Raw genomic sequence first — 9,747 nt, forward strand, 5'->3', positions numbered from 1 at the left:
TAGTAAGAGAATCATTTTTCTTTCTGGTTTCTGGAGACAATGTCATTGAGTTCCAAGTTAAAAAAATCTATGACTTGTGTGAAAGTTTTCAGTAATTCACAGTTTACTACTAAGTAGGAAAGCTAATTCCATTGTTCACAGCTCTGTGCTTAAAAATGTTCTTTTAAACTTATGAAATCTACATCGTACTTACTGTTCCACATGCATGAGTTATATTAAAGCTCATATATCGATTTGATCATATGACACTTTTGTCCTTTTGAGAATAGCCTTTAATTTCTAAAATAAAAATAATAAACAAAACTGTATGTCATAGTAATGATTAAACAATATACTAAGAAATAATATTGTTCTGCAGTGCATAGCAAGCATTGAATTGGTCCTAGTTACCTTTCCTTCAACACCTACACATAGTGAGAAATACGAAGATTAAGACTGCTCTTTTTTGGCAAGAATGTGATTCTTTTATAAGGATCTTTAGAATTAGAAAATAATTTTAAATAAGAATATCTTCTGAGAGTTAATCTTCTAAATCATTACAATTTCATCACATTAAATATATATATAAAGGTTTTAAAATAAAAATCTCTCAGGCAACTGGCCTGGATTCTTACCTGCTTGAAGTAGTTAACTTATATAAAAAATAAATGTTCCATGGAGACAGGGATTCATTCAACCAGAAAATCAAGGAAGAAGAGAAACATTGAAGCAAATAAGAGGAAGTTTTAAAAGGGAATTTGACCTATGGACTGAAGCAACTTTGCCTCATTAGCTGGCCCAATGCTATTAAGGAGATATATGCATTTGTATCACTTTACCTCTTGGCATTAAAAACGGAAACAATCTAATTCAATTTGTTTATATCCACATGTAAACACAGTACTGCTTCTTTGGGGAGGGAATAGATTAGTTATATGCATGCAAATACTTCTATGCTAGTGAGATTGCTTCTTATTTTTAATAGCGTTTTTATCTTAGAGTTATTCTCTTGAAATTTATTAATCTGATATCTTTCTTTACAAAGAAAGTAGTATTTTTGATACGATGAAAAACTTATGATTGACAGAAAGAATGTGGGCTTTGGTAAATTTGCCAAAATAATCAATATTACAAGTGAGGCTTCTTTAGAGTCGTGCGCTAATGTGGACAAAGGCAATCCGCATTGTTGAAAAGGCACTCTCCTCCATGCAATCTTTCTGCTGCCTGGCTGCGTAAGATTGGGCCTCGGGCCAGTTCCTTACCAGGACAAAGGAAGCCCTGACAGCCTATGCTAGGATTATCATTTTGCGCAGGAGTGTCTTTCCCATTTTGAGACTGGGAAACCCCTCTGTTTCACTTAGAACTCTCAGGCACGCACCCAGCTTTCTGTATTTCCCAACCCATGGGCCTACCCCAGCTGCAGTGTGGAGTGCGGTGCGCATAGCTACACCATCTGCATGGACTGGGGAGTGGGTTTGGTGGTCATGGGATCTGATGCATTGCAAGGGCCTGGATCTTGCGCACTCTTTCTCCCTTCTAAACCCTGTTGGACCTAAACATTGTCCTACTTGAGCCTGATTTACGTGTTAACTTCTTGGGGACCTTGAGTTTGCATTGGTCTCCTCCCTGGCTGGCACTTATCTGCCCTTTAACCTTGGCTGCACAGGTTGGCCACGGAATTATGCACCTATATACATCTAGTCCATCACAAAAATGCTCCTATTATCTCCTGCGCACAACCGCAAACATTATAGAAAAATGCCTTCAAAACAAAACAAAGCAAAGAAGTAAGTTAGTAAAATGATAAGCAGATACTGGTACCTCACCGGCCCTAATATTGTTTGCTGATTTCCATAATCCAGTGTATTAAGTATCAATAGCTTAGTGTCCTAGAAAAGATGGCCTGGGTTTCACACAAATCTTCGCAAGGAAACTCAGAGTCCTAAAACTTGAGGTCTTGAAACCTATCATTGGTGATCTAAGGAATGGAAACTTGGGCCAATATCCAGAAAATGTCACTCAAAGCAATTTTTAAAGGTTGCTCTTTAGTAAGAAAGAACAATATTTCAACAGGATAGTCCAAGATTAAACAACAAACAGTACTGACAAAAGAAATTGAAAAAACATGAGTCCAAATGAACATTGACTATTTTAAACACTACATTTCAATTTTTTCAAAATTTTTATTTTTCCAAAAGTATTTAAGATTTTATCCATTTACTTAAAAGATAGAGAAAGACAGAGAGAGAGAGAGCATGAACAGGGGGCAGAGTGAGAGGGAGAAGCAGACTCCCCACTGAGCATGGAGCCCAATGAAGGGCTCCATCTTGATATCTTGATACCCCGGCAATCATGACCTGAGTCAAAGACAGAGGCTTAACTGTCTGGGCCACCCAGGTGTCTCTATTTTTCAAAAATATTATGAATAATAATTATTATTGTCAAATGGGGGAATAAAATGTAAATAAAACCTAGAAAAACTCTAACATGAAGTTGGTTACATGGTGCTTGGTATTAGATTTTTGGGAGACATTTTTTGGTCTTTGTTTCTTTTTATTGTTTGAGAAATGGCTACAGAGAGGTTATTTAGTTTTAGACTTTGTCGAATTAGGCATTCAATTTAATATTTTAGGTCACCATGAGTAAATGAGAGAATATGTAATTTCCAAACCAGGAAAAACAAAACAAAACAAAACAAAAACAAGCATCACTTTTAATCAATAGAAATGAAGGTGGGGTGGGGGGAATAAGAAAGAAACATAAATGACTATCTTGGGTCCCACAAAAGCAGATCCATAGTCCTGGGTCACTGATGTATTTAATTTTTTCTTCCAAACCTAAAGAAAGGGCTCTTTCTTATATTCCTGTACCCCCAGGCTTTGGTAAAAATATGCTCTAGGGGAATGAGAATTCCCAGGTTCTCTAAGCTCTTCCCCAACAAGCAAACTATGGATCAGTTTCCTGAGAAAACCCCTCTGAATCCAGAAGCCTCAGAAGCAGGCTGTGGCCAAATTAAGGGAAGACATTATGCTAAAAAGATCTAAGAACTCTGGCCAGGGTTTCAACATCATCTGCTACAATAATATGAAAGGAAAGTCCAAAATAAGATTGTTTAAATACTTTCATATATACCACTAATCATGAAAATGTAAATGGCCTTAATTATCCAGTGAAAAACAGAGGTTGCCAGATTGGGTTTAGATCAAAGTCTAATTATAATCTATTTATAAGAGGTATACATAATACTTTAGGATGCCAAAAGATTGAAAGTAAACATTTAAAAAAATGCATATCAGTATACCCGCAAACATGAATCAGTAAGAATCTAATACAGTCATTAGCATTGAATGAAATTTACTTCAACCCTTATTTATTATTGAAGATGAATAGCGTCCCAAGATAAGGATAAGGTAAAAATGTACAACAAAAAATTATTTGCCCTTGTTAATGATGAGAAACACATGGAGCAAATGACAGACAGTATTAAAATTTACAAACCCACCTCAGTGGCAGATTTTTTTTGGTGGTATTTTAAAGATATAAAATACGCATACTAAAATGTACATAAATTTTGAATTTACAATGCAATATATTAGCACGAAGTGAACACTGCCATATAACATCAGAGTCAAGAAACAACATTACAGGGGCCCCTGGGTGGCTCAGTCATTAAGTGTCTGCCTTTGGCTCATGTCATGATCCCAGCATCCTGGGATTAACACCCTTGCCAAAGTGGCAGGCAGAGGCAGAGAGAGAAGCAGGCTCCCCACTGAGCAAGGAGTCCAAGGACCCTGGGATCATGACATGAGCCAAAGGCAGCAGCTTAACCAACTGAGCCACCCAAGCGTCCGTCCCTCTTTTTTTTTCTTTTTTTTTTTTTTAAGATTTTATTTATTTACTTGAGAAAGAGAGAGAGCAAGAGCAAGAGAGAGAGAGAATGCACAAGCAGTGGGAAGAGATAGAAGGAGAGGGAGAAGCAGATTCCCTGTTGAGCAGGGAGCCCAATGTGGGTTTGATCTCAGGACCCTGGGATCAATGATTTGAGCCAAAGGCACATGCTTAACTGACTGAGCCATACAGGCGCCCTGACAGCAAACAGGTTTTTAATGTAATTTGTGGAAAATTAAAATTTCCAGTAGTGTCATGAATGTTTCCCTTTAAGTCCCACACCTTTGACAATACTTAGCACTGTCAATTTTTTTTCGTATGTAACCATTCTGGTAGATATATTGCTGTATCTCACAGAGATTTTTGTTTTGTTTTGTTTTGTTTTTTCATTTCCTTAGTGATTAATGAGATTGAGACATTTTCTTATGTTTATTGATAACCCTTTAGGTTACTGTTTTTGGGGGGCAAATTCCACTCAAGACTTTTACCCATTTTTCTTAGTGATAGTAAGAGTAATTATTATTCTGAATACTAGACAATTGTAAACATTGCAGGTATCTTCTACCTCATTGATAGCCTCATTGATAGGCTTCCAATCAGACAAAAAATGTCTGATGAGCATGCATTCCTAAATTTAATGTTATTTTATTTATCACCTTCCTTTATGGTAACTGATATTCATGTCTTGTCTAACTTTTCTTTCATTTCTCTTGGTTTAGGATATTCTAAGTTTTCTTCTAGAAATTTATTATTTTAACTTTCATACTTTAATATTTATTTAATCTGGACTGAGTGACTATTTTATTTTACTTTCCTGGTTGGTATATTCAGTTACCTCTTTCTCTGCCTACTGCAATGCCAATTTTGTTACAAATCAAGGGTCCAAGTATGTGTGGTTCTACCTCTGAACTTTATTCCATTCCATTGGTTTTATTAACCTATACTTGAACAAATTTCATACATTTGTGATCAAACAGCTATATACTATTCTAATTTCATACTATAAATAGTCTGTTCATCTACTTCAAATTTTTCTTGGATATTACATCTCTTTTCATTTTTATATCCATACTTGTTTTAGTTATAGGGTTTTTCCATCCAGGAGCAGTTATGGTTTTGAATGGGATTAAAACTATAAATCTATTTTGAAATCTGAAATCTATAAGTCTATTTTGAAAAAAATATTTTATGAAATGAAATTGAGTGTCCTCCAGTCATAAACATTTTATATTGTCTATTATTTAGTACTTATTTAACTTTTTTGAGATTTTAAAATATCTTTTTTAATAGAAACATTGCACAATTTTTGTTAGATTTATACCATTGATTTAATGCCACTTCAAATAACATCATTTTATATTTTAATTTGTTTACAGATATATAAAAATAGGATTTATCTCTTTATCTTAATTTTTTATTTAGTAACCTTATTAAATTCAATAATTTCTAATCTTTTTTGTAGTTAGACATTCACAACTTTGTTTTCTTAAATCTCAGTGGTTTTAGCACAACCTTTCTGATCCTCATATATATTTTTTCCTTGCTTTCTTCTACTTGGCAAAATCTAGAATTCAATACTGAGTAAGAGTAGCAAGTACATTTTTTTTCTTTGTTTCCAACATTAAGAGTAATACTGTCAATAATTCCTAATTAAACATGATATTTTCTTTTGGAATTTGTATGGTTCTTCCATATTAGATTAAGGAAATTCCCAATTTCCTTCTATTCCCTGTTTATTTTTTTATTTATTTTATTTTTTTTAAAGATTTTATTTATTTATTTGACAGACAGAGTTCACAAGTAGGCAGAGAGGCAGGCAGAGAGAGAGAAAGAGGGAAGCAGGCTCCCTGCTGAGCAGAGAGCCTGATGCAGGACTCGATCCGAGGACTCTGAGATCATGACCTGAGCCGAAGGCAGCGGCTTAACCCACTGAGCCACCCAGGCGCCCTATTCCCTGTTTAATAAGGTATTTTTTAAGTAGATGTTGAATTTTACAAACCATGTTTTGTATCTGATATTATCAGAATATTCTTCAGTTTATTTTTAAATTTTATTTTTATATTATTTTTATCCATTATTCACTTCATCTAGTGAATCATACTGATTGAATTTCAATTGCTGGATGACCCTTACATTCTTGAAATAAAACCAACATTAAGATGAATAATTAATGACACTGAGTTTGTTCTGCTAATCTTTTGGACCTATGTTCACAAGAGATACTAGGCTTTAATGTTTATTATATATTGTTACATGTAATATTCTTTTGTATCCTATTTTTCTGGCTTCATGTAAAGAATCAGTAAGTTTTTCTGCATTTATTTCTTCTAATTTTTTAAAATATTACTATAATTGTTCCATTCAGTGTTGAAAGACATTACTTTGTAAGTCTTTTATTTAAAGTTTTTATTTACTTAATAGTGCGAATCTATTTGGATTTTACATTTCTTTTTGTATTAACTTTACATTTTGTTATTCTAAGAATTTTCATTTGCATCTACACAGTCACAGATTTCACATTTCCTCAATTCTTAAAAACTGTTTAGCTTACTTTTTGGCCCACTGTATGGAATATTTGGGGTGGTATCCCATGTCATGAACAATGTTTAATATGTATCAACTAAGTCTGTTCTGTCAATCATGTTCATATTTCATATATAAAATACTTATTGAATTTTGTTTCTTTGTCTATCAGTGAGAGAAGGGTTTTGAAAATCATCTATGTGCAATTCTGAATGTGTATACTTCCTCTTTTTTTTGTCCATTCTACTTCACATATTCGAAAGCTATGCTTTTAGATGGATGTTCAAAATTAGTTTCACTGGGTCAAAATCAGGGTTTGATGGAGAGACTCTAAAAGGGCTACTGCTTTCTTGCAATTTGAGATTCTTATGGCTCCCTGGATACCTTAGCTTATGGTCTCTTCTTGATCTTACTATCACTTCTTGCTTCTGTCATCTCATCTCCTACTGTCTCTCTGATCCTTTTGACTCCTTTATATAAAGATCCCCTTTCATTATATCAGGGCTACCTGAGAAATTCAAGGTAATCTTCTCATCCCAAACTCTTTAACTCAACCATGTCTGCAAAGTCCTTTTTTGCAATGTAAGTGAACATTTACATGTTCCAGGGATTAGAAAATAGATATTTTGAGAAGTGGCATTATTTAGCCTGAGACAGTATTTCATGGCACATCTCTTCCCATTCCATTACTTTCAAAATTACTGGGGCCTGACATATGGTGTGTATCTTAATTGGATTATTCCATATAATGTGATATTATTATGATATATATTTTTAATATACAGCTTAATTTTTGTGTTTTATTATTCTACTTTCTCTCTGTTTTTTTTTTTTTCTCTCCTTTGCTTTCTTTGGGATTACTTGTTTTTATTATTCATTTTATTATTCATATTTTCATTTTCTATAACATGCTAACACATTCTTTATAGCTCATTTAGTGATTATCTAGAAATGATGACATGCCCCATTTAGTTGCTAAAGTCTAATATCCATTAGGACATCTAACATTTATTGAAAAGTACATGATCTTAGAACAATTTAACTCCATTTTCCTCTAAACCTGCATGCTATTTTATGTACTTTTTTATTTATTAATATTTTAACCTCTACAAAATCTTATTTTCTGTAGTTTACAACAATGTATATCTTCTGCATATTCACTCGATATCTTTATATTTATTGCTCTCTATATTTCCATGCTTCCATCTGATACTGATGTCCTTTCATCTCTGTTTTTTTCACTGCAGGCTTGCTACTGACTGATTCCATTTTGGGCTGGAAAATATTTTTAATTTTGCCTCATCTCTGAAAGATTGGTTTTTGCTCATATGGTTTCTGTGTGGGCACTTATTTTCATTGAGCAGTTTGATGACATTGAACCACTGTCTTCTGTCTTTAGTTTTATATTTGAGTAATCAGTCATCAGTTTCATCATGTCTTTTGAAAATAATACAATTTTATTTTCTGGCTTTCTTATAAGGTTTGTTTTCATTAGGTTTAGTATTATGTGCCTTGGGGTAGTTTTTCTTTCCATTTATTCATTTTTGTTTAAAAAAAAAACCACAACCCTCCTAAAATCAGTTATTTATTGTATCATCAGAGTTTGAATATCCTTAGCCTTTATCTCTTCTGTTATTCATTTTCTGTCAGGTTCACTATCTTTTCTTCTTGAACTGCAATTATATGATTTTATGTATACTCCTTAGTATGATAGTTAAGAACAGGGACTTAGCAATCATATGTATTGAATGCGAACCTGGGATTTTCACTTACTAGTTCTGAGAGTAGATAATCATTGACCTGTCATTTTCCTCATTTGTAAATGGAAGATCCTTATTTTATTTGTGCTATTTGCTGAGTAAACATAAAATTAGAAATATATGTAAAACACTTAAGAAACAACTTTTATTTCTTATTATCACATTTTCCTATAGCTTTCAGTATACCAAATAAGCCTAGAATAAAATAAAGGGCTCTAGCCAGCATCTCTTCATTTGGTGCCTTCCTATTACCCTTCATTTTGTGGAACATGGAACATTGCACTTTATCTGAACTGCAGACCTAATATCTCAATATAAATTAACTTTCTTACTAAGAGGTAAGGAAAGTACGATTATACTTTCCAGACTTTGCTTGTCGGAACAATAAGTCAAGGAAGGAAATGAGGAAAATACTGGAAGATTATATGAAAGGGATCAGAGAATGCATTTTGCAATGGTCCAGTGTGTTTTCTCTGTCCAGATTTTGCTGATTGTGGGTCTGAAGGATCCTTAGGCACTTAATGGACAACACCAACCAACCATTACCATCAAAGACAAGAGAATTTAAACAAAGCTTTTATATAATAATATTATTGAACATGCCTATAAAAACTGATTGCAAAAATAGCAAATACTAATAACTAAGGATACTGTTTATTTCTGTGTTCATATCAACCAATTCATTTTGTACTTACATCAAATTCTTTTTAAAAATGTATTTTTGCTAAATTCAGTTAAAAATTAGTATTCCCAATTAAACTAAATGTATAATTATCTTTCCAAAACTAGTGTAGTTATTCCCTTAATTCCATGACTGCTATTTTATTTTATTTTATTTTACTTATTTTTTTAAGATTTTATTTATTTATTTGAGAGAGAGACAGTGAGAGAGAGCATGAGCAAGGAGTAGGTCAGAAAGAGAAGCAGACTCTCTGTGGAGCTGGGAGCCTGATGCCGGACTCGATCCCCGGGACTCCAGGATCATGACCTGAACCGAAGGCAGTCGTGCAGCCAACTGAGCCAGCCAGGCATCCCCATGACTGCTATTTTAGTCAGCAAGCTATACATTCATTATACATGCCTGTGAATCAACACCAGTGGAGCATTTCTATTTTGGTCTTGCAATGATTGGGGTTTAATGGAAAAAGAAAGATATATACAAAGTTACCCATTTATTCTCTATAAATTTAAAAACAAAAAGCCTTTGTTTCTCCCCATTCTGTGTTTAAGTCTAAAAACAAACGTAAGAATTTTGACATAAAGTATATTGCTTAGATTGCCTTTGGAACATAATTTTCTATGTGCTCTCTTTTCTAGTGAACATCAAAAATTTTAAAAAGAAAAAAACAAGTTTTCAAATATGCTTGAACTGTGGATTTATATATTTAAAACCAAATAAACAAACACTTTGTTTCTTTGGGCACAATCTCCCTAACTAGATCACTATAAGAGCAGAAGAAAATAAAATATTAAGCAGTTTTCAGTGAAATATTTTCCTTTTATTAAAATGTCTTCTTCTTTCAAAAAGAGAACTACAAGCCAATATCTCTGATGAACATAGATGCAAATTCTCAATAAAATACTAGCTAGTGAAACC

This window comes from Mustela erminea, chromosome 1 (assembly GCF_009829155.1).
Source record: "Mustela erminea isolate mMusErm1 chromosome 1, mMusErm1.Pri, whole genome shotgun sequence".
Lineage (NCBI taxonomy): Eukaryota > Metazoa > Chordata > Mammalia > Carnivora > Mustelidae > Mustela > Mustela erminea.